Source organism: Echinops telfairi, unplaced genomic scaffold (assembly GCF_000313985.2).
Source record: "Echinops telfairi isolate 266 unplaced genomic scaffold, ASM31398v2 ScPeMD7_25;HRSCAF=90, whole genome shotgun sequence".
NCBI classification, from domain to species: domain Eukaryota; kingdom Metazoa; phylum Chordata; class Mammalia; order Afrosoricida; family Tenrecidae; genus Echinops; species Echinops telfairi.
This window is the reverse complement of record NW_022103922.1, coordinates 1,966,620-1,981,580: the sequence shown is the minus strand read 5'-3', so window position 1 is coordinate 1,981,580 and position 14,961 is coordinate 1,966,620.

The following is a 14,961-nucleotide window of genomic DNA, read 5'->3' as shown; positions in this document are numbered from 1 at the left end:
GCCATGCTGGACTTGGGGGACCTTGGGTGCTTGCACTGAGTCTGGAGGCAGCACTGGGGGCTAGGTCCTGGATGCCAGCATAGAGGGTGGGCTCCACTGAAGACAGAGCGTAACCCACTGCACCGCCCACCACCCCCACCATCACCCCCCCCCCCCACCCCACCCGCAGCTCCAGGAGGGGTGCGGCTGGAGAGCCAGGTCCTACAGGCTGACTGGGCTGACGGCTCTGTCCTGGGAAAGTGCTGGCACCCTCCACAGCGGATGTGATTTCTCCAGCCTGCCGCTGCGGGTTCTCTTTCATCTTAATTAAGGAGCTGGTGCAGCCGCGCAGCCCGCAGCCCCGGGAGCGGCACCTCACCCTTACTGCGTCCTTTCCGAATCCTGCTCCACCTCGAGGAGGGAGGTGGGCGGGGGGCCTAGGTGGGGTGGGGGAGCAGCTCGACCCAGAACCCTCTGCTCCATGTCAGCGCCTGGCGCCTGGGCCTGGGCTGCTGACCCTGCGGCAGGGGTGGAGTAAGGACCTGGGTTTCCAAAGAACGGTCAGGCCGGTGGACAGTGGGCTGCCAGCTCTCTGTGCCTCTGACCAGCCTCTTCCACAGGGCCGGGCACTGGGTGGGCACTCTGTCAGAAGGTCACGCTGTCTAAGAACCCCATCAACTCCTCCTGGGCCCACGCTCTGAACAGACCCACCTCCTCCTCCCAGGGAGGCACTTGGGGACCTCTGTGTCCGAGCTCGGCGCCTCCAGCAGAGATGGAGCAGGGCGGCCCCGACTGGGGGTCATCCAAAGGAGATCCCTACCCTGTGGGCACCTGCAGCTCGTTCTCTGGGACGCAGTCACCAGGCCTTTCTTGCAGGGAACCTGCGGCTCGTTCTCTGGGACAGATTCAGCAGGACTTTCTTACAGGGCTTCTGTGCGTGGACCAAGCAGCCAACCCCCTGGCAGGCAGCAGGGAGCATCACCATTGCCTCCCACCCCTCCCAGGAGCAGGGTGGGCGTGGTGGGGGCAGACCGGGCTTCATCACATGGGGTGGGCCACAGCTCGGCTGCCGTGTAGGGGAGCACCGCAGCGACAGGGGCCCTGCAGACGTGGAGAGGGGGGACACACTGTCCCCCATGCAGTGAGACAGGGGCCAAGGGAGCCCCATCTCCCATCTCCCTCATGAAGCAGAAGCTCCAGGTCCCCACCTGGCTGGAGTCGGGCTGTCGCCGAGGTGAGTGGCCGGGGCACAGCCTGCAGCAGGAGAGAGTGAGCATGTGGGCTGTGTTTGGACGTGGACAGAGGCCGCGTAGCCAGCTGTGGTTGTTACAGAGATGCAGATGCACTGTGCCCACCAAGCCTGTGGTGTTACACACACTCGGGTGCACACATACACACACATGCACATGCACACACACGCACATGCACAGGGGAAGTAGGTGATTGGGGGGGTGGGGGGGCAGGGGAGGTTTCTTTCCTCATCCCTGTGGCCAAGTTGACTGGTCCACCACAGCCCCTGCCACACTGGGCAGTCCTGCCTTGTACTCATGGCTGCCCGCCCAAGCCCAGTACCTCAGCCGCTGCCCATTGTGAATGGCCCCCAGGTCAGGGGGCTCCTCCCCACCATGCCCCGGCTCTGCCTCCTGTGGGTCTCCCTCAGCGACTTCCTGAACTAGACCTACTCTCTAATCTCTAATCTCTGCCAGGAAGTTCCCCTGGGCCCTGCCCGCAGGGCGGCCCTGCTGGGGTATGCGAGCCCAGTGGCTGCGGCCAGCCTCCACAGAGGACACCTGGCAGGTGGGCGGTGCCCTCTCCTCACACGCTCAGAGTGTTTTGGCTTGTTGACGCCTGTGAGCAGTTCCTGTAGGTTTGTCTTATTATTGGAAAGTAATAGAGCTATTTTTAAGGGCTGGGAATTGGCACCTGGGGTGGGGGTGGGGCCTAGGCCGGCTGCAGGGTGAGTTGCTGGAGCCTTTACATTCAGTGTCCTGCATGCAGGGGATCTGTGTAACTGGGGGCCGAACCCCGCCTGAACTGGCCAGCCCCCATCAAGGACAGGGACCCTGCCCAAGGCCCCCAGCAGGGAGGGGTTGGACAGAAGGAGGATGGAGCCAGCGGCCTCATTTAGAAACGTCCACCCCAGACACCCACTCCGGGTTGGGGCAGCCAGAGGGGGTGCCGCACCGAGTCCCTTCGGGCGGCACTGTGTCGGTAGGCTTGTGCTTGCCTCCAGGCAGAGGGGCAGGCCCGCTGAGACCCCGACAGCTGGGTGACTGGGCCCCGGCCATGCTGCAGAAGAAAGACCAGCAGCACCCCAGCCCTGGGAGCAGTCCCGGGCCAGGCACAGGTCTCTGTGAGTGGGTGCGGGGGTGGCTTGGGGTTCAGCCCAGTTGGGAAAGCCCAGGGGCTGTGCCCTGGCCCTGCCAGGTGGACTGCCCGCAGCCCAGGGACCTGCCGGCCGCACCCTCCTTCTCTGGGCCGAGCTCCTTCCAGGTCTCTCAGCCCCCAGCTCCTCACCCCCCACCCCGCGCCACCCCCCATGTCCTCCAGGCACTCCCTGGGGTCCAGCTGGGACAAGCGCCCTCCTGGCCTCCACTCACTTGATGGATGGACACAGCATGGAACAGGACACTGTCATGGTGGAGGACAATATCGAGAGACAGATGATGGCCGGAAATTGAACAGCACCCCCCCCCCTTGGTCATCCCCACTGAGGCCAGAGGTCAGTCAGGCCCTCTCAGAGCCATCCATCACTGCCGGCCATGTCTGCAGGGCCAGGCAGGCGCTGGCTGCCCTGGTCTGGAAAATCTCTCTGGGACTGCCCACGTGGGCTGTATGGACCATAGTGAGGCCAGTAACGTATGCTGGGGGCACCGTGCTCCTGGAAGTCACTGTTCTTAGTAACAACTCTGCTTTCCTGCCCAAGCATCACCTCCCCACACACACACACAAACACACCCACACCCTCACCGTGGCCACCAACCACGGACCCAACAGACACCCAGCCGGGCAGAGGGGGCGGCTCCATGGTTGGGTCAAGGCTGTGCATGACCTTTCAGAGCAGCGGTTCTCAACCTGTGGCTACCCTTTGGGGGTCGAACGACCCTTTCACAGGGGTCGCCTAATTCATAACAGTAGCAAAATGACAATGATGACGTAGAAACAAAAATAATTTTATGGTTGGGGGGTCACCACCACCTGAGGAACTATATTAAGGGGTTGCAGCATTGGGAAGGTTGAGAACCGCTGTTTCAGAAGCCAGGCCTATCTTCCAGGCACCCCTGGGTGGCTGGTGGCTGTGTATGCGTGTGTGCATGTGTGCGTGTGTGCATGTGTGCATGTGTGTGTGTGCGTGTGCGTGTGCGTGTGTGTGTGTGTGTGTGTGTGTGTGTCCATCCACATGTGCACCCAGGGTCCCACGGGCCTGAGTGGACTGCATGCAAGCGTGTTTGTAATGGGAGGGGGGGGGAGTGACTGCCCCCAGCCCCTTGAGAGGCGAGTGTCCGGTGGGGGCAGCGAGGTGTGGGAGGTGATGGGAGCCTCTGTCCCTCTCTCCCTGGGCAGGGCCTGCCCCAGGCTCAGGTGCAAGGAAGGGCAGCCTGTTCGGGCACAAGGAGCCCATGGGTGCATGCTGACCTGTATGCAGGAGGGCAGATGCCCTGGGGAGCCAGCCTCCTCACCCCCGCCCCGGACCCTCCTGACTTGCCTGGAGGACAGAAGTCTCGTGACCAGGGAGGGGCTGAGGATGGCCCTCCCAGGAGCCCCAGCTGGGTAAACACGAGCCCTGCTCAGACTGCCCAGACCCCAAGCCCAGGCCCGCTCTCCAGGGCTCAAGCCCATCAGGACAGTGGGCGATCCCCATAGAGTGGAGTGCCTGTCCCTGCTCCCCACATTTCTGGGGACTGTCGGCTCTGAGTGAGCCCAGCATGGCCACCAGCTGGTGACTGTTTCTGGTGTTTCCTTAGGGGACTATGAGGGGCCGGGGTTGTGTGGGGTGGAGTTGGGAGGACACAGAGCAGGTTTGTCAGAGGGGAAACACCCCAGGCTTGCAGCTGGTCAACCACTTTCCCTGAGCATCTGTGGAGTGCCTGCTGCCTGCACAGTGCTATGCTGAAGACCAGCTGACGCCGCAGGGACAACAGCCACTGGCGGCCCAGCCTCTGCCCCCTGCCCCCCGGTCCCCACCGTCCTCTCTGATTCCAGCCCCGGTGATTCAACTTCACTCATCTTTGCAGAGCTCCAAGCCTGTGCCCCCCTTAGCCCGGAGCAGCAGGGACCCATCTCCACCATATCCTCTTGTCATTATCCCCTGCACCCCTGCAGACACAGATGGGCCCTCCTCCCTCAGCGTCAGCCCCGTGGGCCACAGAAGTGGTCAGTCTAGTCCATGTGACTGCAGGGGCAGCCTGTGACCCGAGATAGATAGTTGGTGTGTGGTCTGGGGCTGGGGTCAGTGGCTGACCTGGGACCCCACCAGGATGTGGAAGAGGAATCGAGCCTAAGGCCTCCCTCCTCTCCCCGTGTCTCCGTCCCCCCTGTCCTTTGGACACCCCAGTAACCTCTGGAGGGGCAGCCCCCCATGGAGAACCTGCCCCCCCCAAACACAAGATGGCACCCTGGAACCCACCCAGTTATTTCCAAAACACCCACCCAAGAGCCACCGCAGGGAGTCCCTTCTGAATGTGCCCCTCCCAGGCAGCGTCCCCCAAGGACCCCCAGGGAGGTGTGTGCGCCTCCGATGTGGTGTCTTCCTGGGTTTTCAACGTGAAGAATAAGGAATTGCAGGCATGTTGACAGGCTGGTTAAAAATAGTCCCATCTATTAGGAGGTGAAACTGTGGTGAGAACTGAGGGGAGGGACTAGGATGGGGGTGCACTGCCTCCACCCTGCAGAAGAACAGCTGCTTCTTGGGGGTGGGCCCACCCTGCCACGCACAGCAGCCTGCCAGCACAGGGGGAATTGCCCCTGCGGGTTTTTATAACTCTTCACAGGAGCAGAAAGTCCAGTCTTTCTCCTGAGGAGCTACTGGTGGTTTCGAACTGCCGACCACGCGGACTGCAGCCCAGCGTGGAACCGTGACTGCACCAGGGCACCTTTATAACCTAATCGCAGAGGGCCCTCTGTGACTTCTCCCACCAGCGGGACCTAGGGACAAGGCCTGCCGTGGGCACTAGTACAGACGTGACCACAGGGACGGATGGGTCTACAAGGAAAGACCCTCCCATCCAGCCAACACCTTGAGCTCCGGCTTTCAGCTCCACAGCCGTGAGAAAAGCGGCCTGTTCCCTGCAGCCACACGCCTGCTCGGTGCTACCGCAGCCGGGCCCCGGGCCCTGGGCAGGGGTCCCTCTTCCCTGAGGGTCTGCCAACCCTCCCAGACAAGTGCCGGTACCACCCCGTCAGGGCCTCACCTTCCCTCTGGGGGCGCTTCAGCACCACCCCCACCCCAGTGCCCTCTCCACAGACATGGCCAGCCTCCACGCCACTCCTGGGAGAGCTCCCCGTGGGGTTAGACACAGGCAGGACACTGCACAGGGACCTGGCCTGAACCCAGGGCACTCTGTGGCCAGGCCCAGGGCAGTCGTGGGCGGTGTCCTGCCAAGCACCTGCGGACACCACAGCCACCAGCTGGTCATGCCTGGCTCTGCGTGGTCTGAGCGTTCAAGACCACTGAGCCGAGCCATGGCCAGGTTCTGGCAGCAGTGCCAGCCTTGGCCACACTCTGTCCCACTGAGTGACAGTAAGAGGAGACCACGCTCCCAGCCCCAGGGACGGCCCCACTGGGCCCCTGGCACTGACGCAGAACTTCTAGCCAGCTGTGGAGCATCCACTCCGGGGCGGGGCATCCACTCCTGTCAAGAGGTACACTCTGGGACACCCACAGGGGCAGCTCCACCCTGTCCTGAAGGCCTACTGTGTGTCAGCATTGCCTCCCTGCATGGCAGGGAGGGCAGCACTGCCTGGGCATGAGGCATTTAGTACCCACTGTCCCCCTGGCACAGGTGATATGCAGGGACGGTACCACCCAGGGGGATGCCAGGCCACACTGTGCAGGAGCTGCTGCGTCCCTTAAGGACTCTGGGTGCTCCCATCCCTTCAGAGTCAGGCCCAGGGCCCCCAGTTTCTGCTGGATGTGCGTGGGTGGCTCTGTGGAGTCCTAGCCTCTGGGGTGACCTTTCTTTGTTGGGTGACCAGATCTGAGCGGTGTTTTATAAAAGAGACACTCAGGGAAAAGAGAGTCATGCAACTGGACAGCATATGACATCCTCCCCCAGCCCGCAAGCCAACAAGGCCAAAGGGTATTGGTGGACAAGGACCCCCTTCCCTGAAGGCAGACTCCCAGCCCCCAGAACTCACCAGCAACACCCCCCCTACTTCAAGGACCCCCCAGCATGAGTAGACTGAGTCAGGGAGTGGGAGCAGCCCTGGAGAGCAAATGGGGCCCACATCCCAGCTGGAGATGAGATCCCAGGGCTGCAGCCCCCTTTGCCTGGTCTCCTCCCCTTCTACCCCCACTATGGTCTGGTGGTCCCTGCTATGCCCAGCTCTCGACCCTACACAGTGGTATTTGGGGCAGAGAGGGGGCTCTATGGTTGGGGTGTCTCCAGCCCTCCGCAACGTGTGTGCTGAGTCTGTGGGGGCAACCTCTGGGTGTCCATCGGACCACTGTTTCCCAGAGGCCCTGAGAAGCCCTCTGCTCCCCTGTGACCTGGGTCACCCCACATTTCCCCAGCGCCCATGGCATTCTGCTGTGTCCCTCAGGTTGGGCCAGGTCACAGTGTCACCACTTGTCCAGCCAGGCTGCACTGTATTGGCCAGCATTGGCTGGTTACGTTGTGTCTGTGAATTTAGACTGGGTCTGGTACCAGCCTAGTGAGGTGGAGTTACATTGTATGCTGAATTCCTGAGTCTAAGGTGGTTACATTTTTTCCATGGATCTAAATGAGGTTCCATTGTATCTGTGAATGTAGACAGGGTGGTGGCATTGCCTGATATCAGCCATGTCACATTGACATGATACATTGTATCAAGTGCCAGTGAGTTTAGGCTATATGGTATCACATCACTGAGTCTAGCCACGTGTTAGTCTGGGTAGACTAGAGAAAAAAATTCAGGCAGACTCGTGTATAAGAAAGAGATTTATAGACAAGAGCAATTGAATATTAAGGAAACATCCCAGCCCAGTCCAGATCAAATCCATAAATTTGATATTAGCCCATATGTCTGATACCAGTCTGTAAATTCCTCTTCAGACTCACCAACACATGCAATAATGCCGAATGCAGGAAGATCACAGACCAGTGGGTGGGAAGTCTTGTGGATCCAGTGGCATTGTAAGCATCTTAGCGCTGGCAGGGGTATCCATGTGGGCTTCTCCGGCTCCAGAGTTCTGGCTCCATCAGCCTCTCTCCATGTGACTTCTCCACAAGGATGCCTCCCAGGGAGTGAGCAGAGAGAGTGTCTCCCACCTTCAAGCAGCAAATACAGGAGTTCCCAGAATCCTCAGGAGAAGGCCACGCCCACACAGAGGCCTCATTGGCTGTAAAATGATTGACAGGCTAGACTCCACCCTTTCCCTCATAATCCTCTCAAATTGACAACAGATTCTGTAACTACCACACCAGGTTACATGGTGGATTGAGACCAGGTTGTGTTGTATCTGTGAGTTTACACTGGGTGCTGGAGCAGCCCGTTAGAAGGTTACATTGTATCAGGCTTAGTTCAAGCCAGGTTCTGTAGTATCCATGAGTGGAGGCTGGCTACATTGTATCCGTGGGCTTGGACTTGGTTGCACTTTATCAGTGAGTTTTGATTGGGTATCAGCCTTGCTGCATTGAGTTACATTGTATCAGTCAGCGTCCTGTGTCCATGAGTTGAGGCTGTGTCAGCTCAGACGGGGTTTCACTGCAGTAAGAAACTGGCCCATCTCCACAGCCGAGCAATTGCGACGTCCCCTCGTGGAGCATGTGCACGTCCAGTGGGGCCCCTGAAGGCACTCTCCCTGCTAGAATCGCGGCTTCTCCCCAACACTCCCTCGGCCATCACCAAAGTGGGAGAGGAAGACAGCCAATCACACGCTGGCTCTTACCATTTCTGTTTGGAAGGGACGGCCATTCTCACTGGCCCAAGAGAAGCGCTCCGTCATGCTCTCCCTCAGCAGGGGCAGCGCGATCCCACAGGGAATGGTGCTCGGGATCACTTCCACAGCAGTGACTATCCCGCGGTCTTGTGGACCCGATGGTGGTGGAGGCATCTCAGGGCTCTGGCAGGTCTGAGTGCCCTGCCAACAGGAAGGGGAAGGCAGAGGGGGGAGGTTCCCAGGACCCTCCTTATGGGAAGGCCACGCCCACGAGGAGGCACCACCAGGCTGTGACCTGATTGACAGGTAAGACCCCTCCCCTATACTTCACGTGGACTTGAAACGGTGTCACTGCGCTGGCGCATGGAGGGCCCCACAGAGGAAGACTCGCTCGAAGCTGGGTTCAAGGCCAGCGTCCCAGGTGCTGTGTTCCCGGCGCAGCCGTCTGCTGGCCCCATTAGTTTTCCCGCGCGCTGAGCTCGCCCAGCACATACTTACTCGTAAGGAAACCATCTCCCCAGCCAACGGTGACATTTGGAGGCTGAGTCACTGTGTCCGCTCATCTTGATGTCCCACGAAAATACAGAAAACACCGCAAATCTTGGGGCCACGGGGTCTGTTTCCTGGAAGCAATGTTTTAAATGAATGACTAACATGAGGGAAAATCAAATGGCCCTGAGGGCCCCCTCATTTCCGGGGGGCAAGGGGACCATGCCTTTCGCAGGCACCATCTGGGGGTGTCAGGGGTGGCTGGAGACGGCTCCCATCTGGGGCCACCCCGGCTTCCCTATGAGGGCACTGTGGCGTCCAGCTTGCCGGTGAGTCCTGCCGGGGGTCCAGGGGTCACCAGGTCCAGGTTTCCCTGATTGGCCTAGCAGTCCGGCGCTGCCCCTCCACATGTCGGCTTGTCACATGCACTGTGGTGCTGCCCACAAGGTTGGGATGCTGGGCGCTGTGCTACTGGCATTTCAAAGGCCAGCAGGGAGCCCCGGGGATGTTGCCGTGGTGACACGTTGCCCTGCTAACCTGCAAGGTCAGCAGTTCAAACCCACCAGCTGCTCCGTGGGCTTTCTACTTCTGGAAAGAGAGGCCGTCTCAGAAACCGCAGACGGGCAATCCCCCTCTGTCCAGTAGGGTCTCCGTGAGTCCGCATCGACTCGGGGCAGTGACAGCAGGTCACACAGGTAGACAGGGCTCAGCGGAACGTCCAGATCAAGACTGAGTAGGAGAAAGGGCTGGTGACTGGCTGCAGCCAACCTCAGGGAGCACAGCAGGTGGGGTCTGTCTGGCAGAGCACTGGAAGATGAGCCCCAGGGCGCTGGTCCTCAGCCTTCCTCATGCAGAGGCCCTTACACAGTTCCTCGTGTGGTGGTGACCCGCCCCCCCCCCTCCAACCATAGCATTATTCTCGTTGCTACTTCATCACTGTCATTTTGCTACTGTGATGAATCGGGTGACCCCTGTGAAAGGGTCTTTCGACCCCCAAAGGGGTTGCGGCCCCCAGGTTGAGCACTGCTGCCCCAGGGGGACGGGCACTCAGAGAGCACCACCGTGGGTCTGAGCACACCCACGATTGTGAAGATGGAGCGGGGCTGGGCCCAACAGCACCTAACCACCACCGTGCCTCGGTTTCCCCACCTGTGAAGTGCGGGGCGTGTGTGCAGCCTCCCCAGAGATGACACCCTGTCACTTCGCCCTCTTCTCTCTGCCCTGCCCCTCCCCCTCAGCCAGCACGCTCCCTCTGCCAAGATGCCCTGACCTAACCCCCACCCCGCCAGCCTGTGAGCTCTGCCCACCTTGCTTCTCCTTCCAGAGCGTGACAAGGGCGGGGCCTGTGACACTCATCTGTGTGTAAGAGAGCTGTCCATCAAGAAGCCGTTACATATCAGGAAAACGTCCCAGCCCAGTCCGGATCAAGCTCTTAGGTCCGACACTTAGTCCGTGAGTCTGATACTGGTCCATAAGGCCCTTGCTAGTCTCACGCAGCCTCGTGCAATGATGCAGGATGCAGGAAGGTCACGGGCCGGTGGGTGCAGAGTCTTGTGGCTCCAATGGTGGTGGAGGCACCTCCAGGGCTCTGGCAGGTCTCAGAGTGCCCGCCAACAGGAAGGGGAAGGCAGAGAGAAGGGGTGAGGGTCCCAGGACCCTCCTTATGAGGAGGCCAAGCCCCAAAGGAGGCACCATCAGGCTGTCACCTGATCGATGGACTAGACTCCCAGCGGACATGAAACGATGTCACCACCACGCTGCCCCACCCCTGGGCCTCCGTTCTCGGTATGAAGGGAGATGCACACAGCAGCCTCCCACGTCCAGCTTCCTCCCACAAGCGGCACCCTGACCCGGAGCTCTGGGTTCTCCACTCACTGCAGGGGCTCCGAGTCTTGGTTGCCCCGTGCCCTGGGGCCACGCTGAGCCTGGCACACTGCAGGCTTTAGGAAGGAGTGGCAGCCCCGTGGCCACGCCCGGTCCTGGGCTCCACTGTGGGTGTGCTGCTGCGTGTCAGCTGCCGTCTGTCTGCCTCGTGGCAACCCATCCACAGGCCGAAGGACACACGGTCGCCCCATGCATGGCTGTGTTTCAGATCACGGTGAGGCATCCGGGGGTCATGGGCTGGAGGGTGGATGGGTCTTTCTTCCTAGACTTAGTCTGTAACCTGTTGCGCTTCATACCACCCGCCAGCCTCCATGGGTGAGGGGTGGGTGGGAAGACGGCCGGGGCAGCAGGGAGAGCATGGAGCTCCTGTCCCCAGACGGGTTGCCAGAGACCACCGGGCAAGTCCCTATAGCCGGGAGACAGAGGCTCGCGCCGCAGCCCTTAAGCCCGCGGTCACTGCTAAATGAGGCACAGCCTGGCGGCGGCAGGCACACAGCCATACCCTGGAAACTGCCCTGGTTGACATGGCCTCAGATGTGTTCAGCTATGCAGCCTGTGCAAAGAAAGCAAACAACTTCTAAACCTGCGCACCGCTCACACCTGGCCACGGGGCGTGCCCATGGAGGGGCAGGTGCCATCTGCCCGCCTCTCCTGGGAAGATGAGGCTGGCCACAACCGTGAGAAGCCAGCCCAGGAATCAGCATGCTTATCCTGGAGACCAGCGGCCCTTCAGGAAAGCCAGCTGCCCGGAGAAACAAAGGGGTCCATCAGCCCCTCGGGCTGGTTCCTGTGGAGGCCCAGGCAGGCAGCCCTCCCTCCCCTCTGCTGGGCAAGCCTGGGAGGGAGCCCGGAGGCTGGATGGTGAGCAGACTCTGGGGTGCTGGGAGATGCCCCCGCTCCCAGAACTGTGGGCCCTTGCCCTGGAGGGGGTCGAGAATCACGCTGTGACCTGGTCCTGAGAAGCAGCCCAGGGGTCCTGCTGTTGGCAGTGGCAAGCAGAGAGAGTCCTATCAGGGATTCAGGGTAGACCTCAGGCAGGACTTCCAGCAGGCTTAGGAGTCAGAGAGGCCCGCTTGTGTCTGCTCATAATCTGCTCGGATTATAGTTCGGTGGTGATTGATTGAAGACCCACCCCACACAGATCAGAAAACCCAGCCAAGCTCACTGCTGCCTGTTGGTTCCAATTACAGCGACCCCCGGACCAGCGAGCCTGCTCCTTGGGGGACACAAGCCTTATGTGCCCGGCTGCCCTCCAAAGTAGTGCAGTGGAAACCCACAGGGGTTCTGGGGGCTGAGGGCCAGGAGCACTGCCCCCACAAGGGTAACTGTGGGGGCAGAAGTCACTCCCCAGGTTGTCCCCCCATCCTAGATGCCAAACCTAAGGTGCCCTTTGCAAACACATGGTCGCTGACTGCACAGGTGGAGGTCAGCTGCTGGAAGGTTATCTGCCTGAAGGTTATCAGCCACCTAGAGCAGTGGTCCTCAACCTTCCTCAGGCCGCGACCCTTTCATACAGTTCCTTATGTTGTGGTGACCCCCAACCATAAACTTATTTTCGTTGCTACTTCATCACTATAATTTTGCTACTGTTATGAATCAGGCAACCCCTGTGAAAAGGTTGTTTGACCCCCCAAAGGGGTCGCGACTCACAGGCTGAGAACTGCTGCCCTACAGTCTGTCCTACCCTTTTATAAGGATAATGGATGGTTCCCCCGCAGGAAGCCCACAGACACCTAAGGTCAAGCCAACTCAGGGACGATCAAGGTCAGGCTGCCATCCTGACTCCAGAGCCCGCCCATCTTGTTACCGACGTGGCCTCCTGTCACACATACGCCTGCTGTACAACCCCACTGAGGTAGTTAGTTTACTGAGCCAACCTGGCTGATAAACACATGTGGAGTTCACTGAAGGGCAGAGGGGTAAATGGCTCGCCTTTCTAGTTCTCGGGTCTCTTGCTTTCTGATGGTCGGACCAGGGTGCAGCTGCCTTAGCCAGTTTCTGCTTCAGCTGGCAAGGCTCACTTCCTGCAAGACATCCCTGAGGAGAAGCCACATGGACCTACCCTGATGCAGCCCTGGGTGCTGGAGCAGCATGTGGAGACCCCTGCCAGCGCTGAGATGCTTACACATTCACTGACTCGGCTTTCCTCCTGCAGTCGGCATCATTGCCTCTGTTTTGTGAGATGGAAGAGGACTTGTAGATTGGTGTTGGACATAAGGGTTAATGTTGGACTTGTGGGCTTGGGCAGCACTGGGGTGGGATGTTTTCTTGATGTGCACTTAATCTTTATATAAAACTCTCTCTTATACATGAGTTTCTGTGGATTTGTTTCTCTAAAGTACTCAGACTAACACACCCGTCCTGTGACACACAAGGTTTCCTGTAATGAGGGGGTGGCATGACCCTGAGTGTGTACAAGCCTCGGTTGGAAATATATTCACTCCCTCTCTGCACTGACCTGGCTCCTGAAGTCATGGTCGTCCCAGAGGTGAGTGCTTGCATGCTTTATCTTGTCTGATGTCTCTAATGTCACCCCTCAATTACACAACTGCCCCTTGGGCCCTTTGGGCTCACTGGCCAGGTACCAGGACAGGGGGGTGGGAAGGGAGGGGGCGCGGCCATCCTGCCCAGTTCTCGAGCTCCACAGACACCTGTTGCCACCCCTGCCCTGGGGGAATCCCCTGGGCTGACCCCTGGATTCAGGCCTCAGAGCTACCCAGCACCCAGGCCCGGAAGCCCCCACTGTTAGCTCACCACAGGCCAGTGCCACAGCCTCACCTCATGTCTGAGGGGCAGGTAGGCCACAGTAAGGCCTGAGGTGGGCCCTCTGGGGGAAGGCCAGCCCTCGGGCCTCTGCTAGGCAGCTCCTGGGCAGCAGATGCCCTCGGGGGCATCCCAGTGTGCCCAGGAAGGACTGAAACATAATGAGGAGGGGTCCCTCTCTCCACAGGGGGTGTAGCTGTGCCCTCAGGGTCTGACCGCACCTCCAGGAGGGGCCTGCCTTCTGCCGGGCCAGGTGACCCACCGGCACCCTTTGGGCACCAGGGGCATGGGCACTGGGCCAGCAGGAGGAGGCCTTTCCACCCAGCAAGACATACCCCACCCCACCCCAGCTTTTACCCCCAGGATGGTTCTGTATCCGTGTTGCCAAGACAGGTGGCCTGGGCTCTTCGTGAAACAGGGAAGATTCCAGAGGTGTGGACTGGCTGGCGAGAGGACACCAGGTGGTCCTGAGACCACACTTTGAGTAGCAGGGCTCCCTTCTGAGGATGGACACTTTTATCCAAGGCTCTTGCTCCCCGCTGCCCCCTGGGAGGGCCCCAGCAAGAACAGAGGTGGCACCATGAGCAGCATCTGCCAGGAGCGCGGACATCACACTGGCCGGGCGGACAGGCCTGCGCCTGGCAGACTGGCCCACCTGAGGCCGACCATGTGGCCTTATGGGACCGAGACACTGAACTTCTCAGGTCTTTTACCTGTAGCCTCCACCTGGCCAGGGATTCTGGGAGCGAGGGGAGCCCAGGGCTGCTCAGTACTGAGGGTCTGGGTGGACAGGGGGTCTGGGTTCAAGGCCAGGGTCTGAGTGGTGAGTAGCCTGCAGGCAGGGGCCCAGTGTGACCTGCATCCATCCGTCTCTTCCCGGGCAGCAGAGGCCTGTAGGACCATGCCTGGGGCTCCAGGCAGCACGGGATCAAGCAGGCTAACCCTCTCTCTTCCCTGGTGAAGCGTCCGTTCGTTCCATCTGTACCCTGCCCCCACCCCCCACCACTTCCCCTCCCTGCTGAGGCCTTTTGAGAAGGTTGCTGTCCGTGAACTAGAGGTGAATGAGTCTTGTCAGAGAGGTCAGGCTCACCCCGCAGCCCTGGCCCCCGTGTGAATCACAGACACCTGCTTCCCACACAGGTGTCGCCTCAAACAGATGCCCAGGGGACAGCAGCATCTGCCTCCCGAGGCTGCTCGCTCTCCGGCCCTGGCTCCCATGCCTCCGTCTCCCTGACTCATGGCCCTGTCTGTGGCGTGCATATGAATGCCAGCTCCGAGTCTATCGCCAGCCACTCGGAGGGTCGTAATTCATTTTTATTCAATGCTGTATAATCCTGTGAAAAAATAATTACATCTGAAACCCGCTGCGTGGCTCGCGCCCAGATTCAGAGTCAGGAAATGGCAAAGCCAGAAATGGAAGGCGGAACCGGCCGTGCTCCACAGATGGGGAAACCCCGGAGGCTGAAGCTCAGCCTGGCTGTCTAGGCTGTGCTGTTGTCTGCACTCTCAGGGAGCCCCGGAGTCGGCGGCTGGGCTCTCTAGAGACCCAGAGCCACCAGCGCTGGCTGTGTGTGTCTCCAGAGTGAGGTGCACCAAGGAGGGCTCTCACGGCTGGAGAAGTGGGTGGGGCCAGGCTGGTTGAAGGCCATGGGTGGGACATCAGTCAGCTGGAGACTTCTGACTCCTGTAGCCTCATGGCCAGTGACCAGGAGGATGAAGCAGGAGGACCACAGGCCAATGGACAGGAGGATGGAGCAGGAGGACCA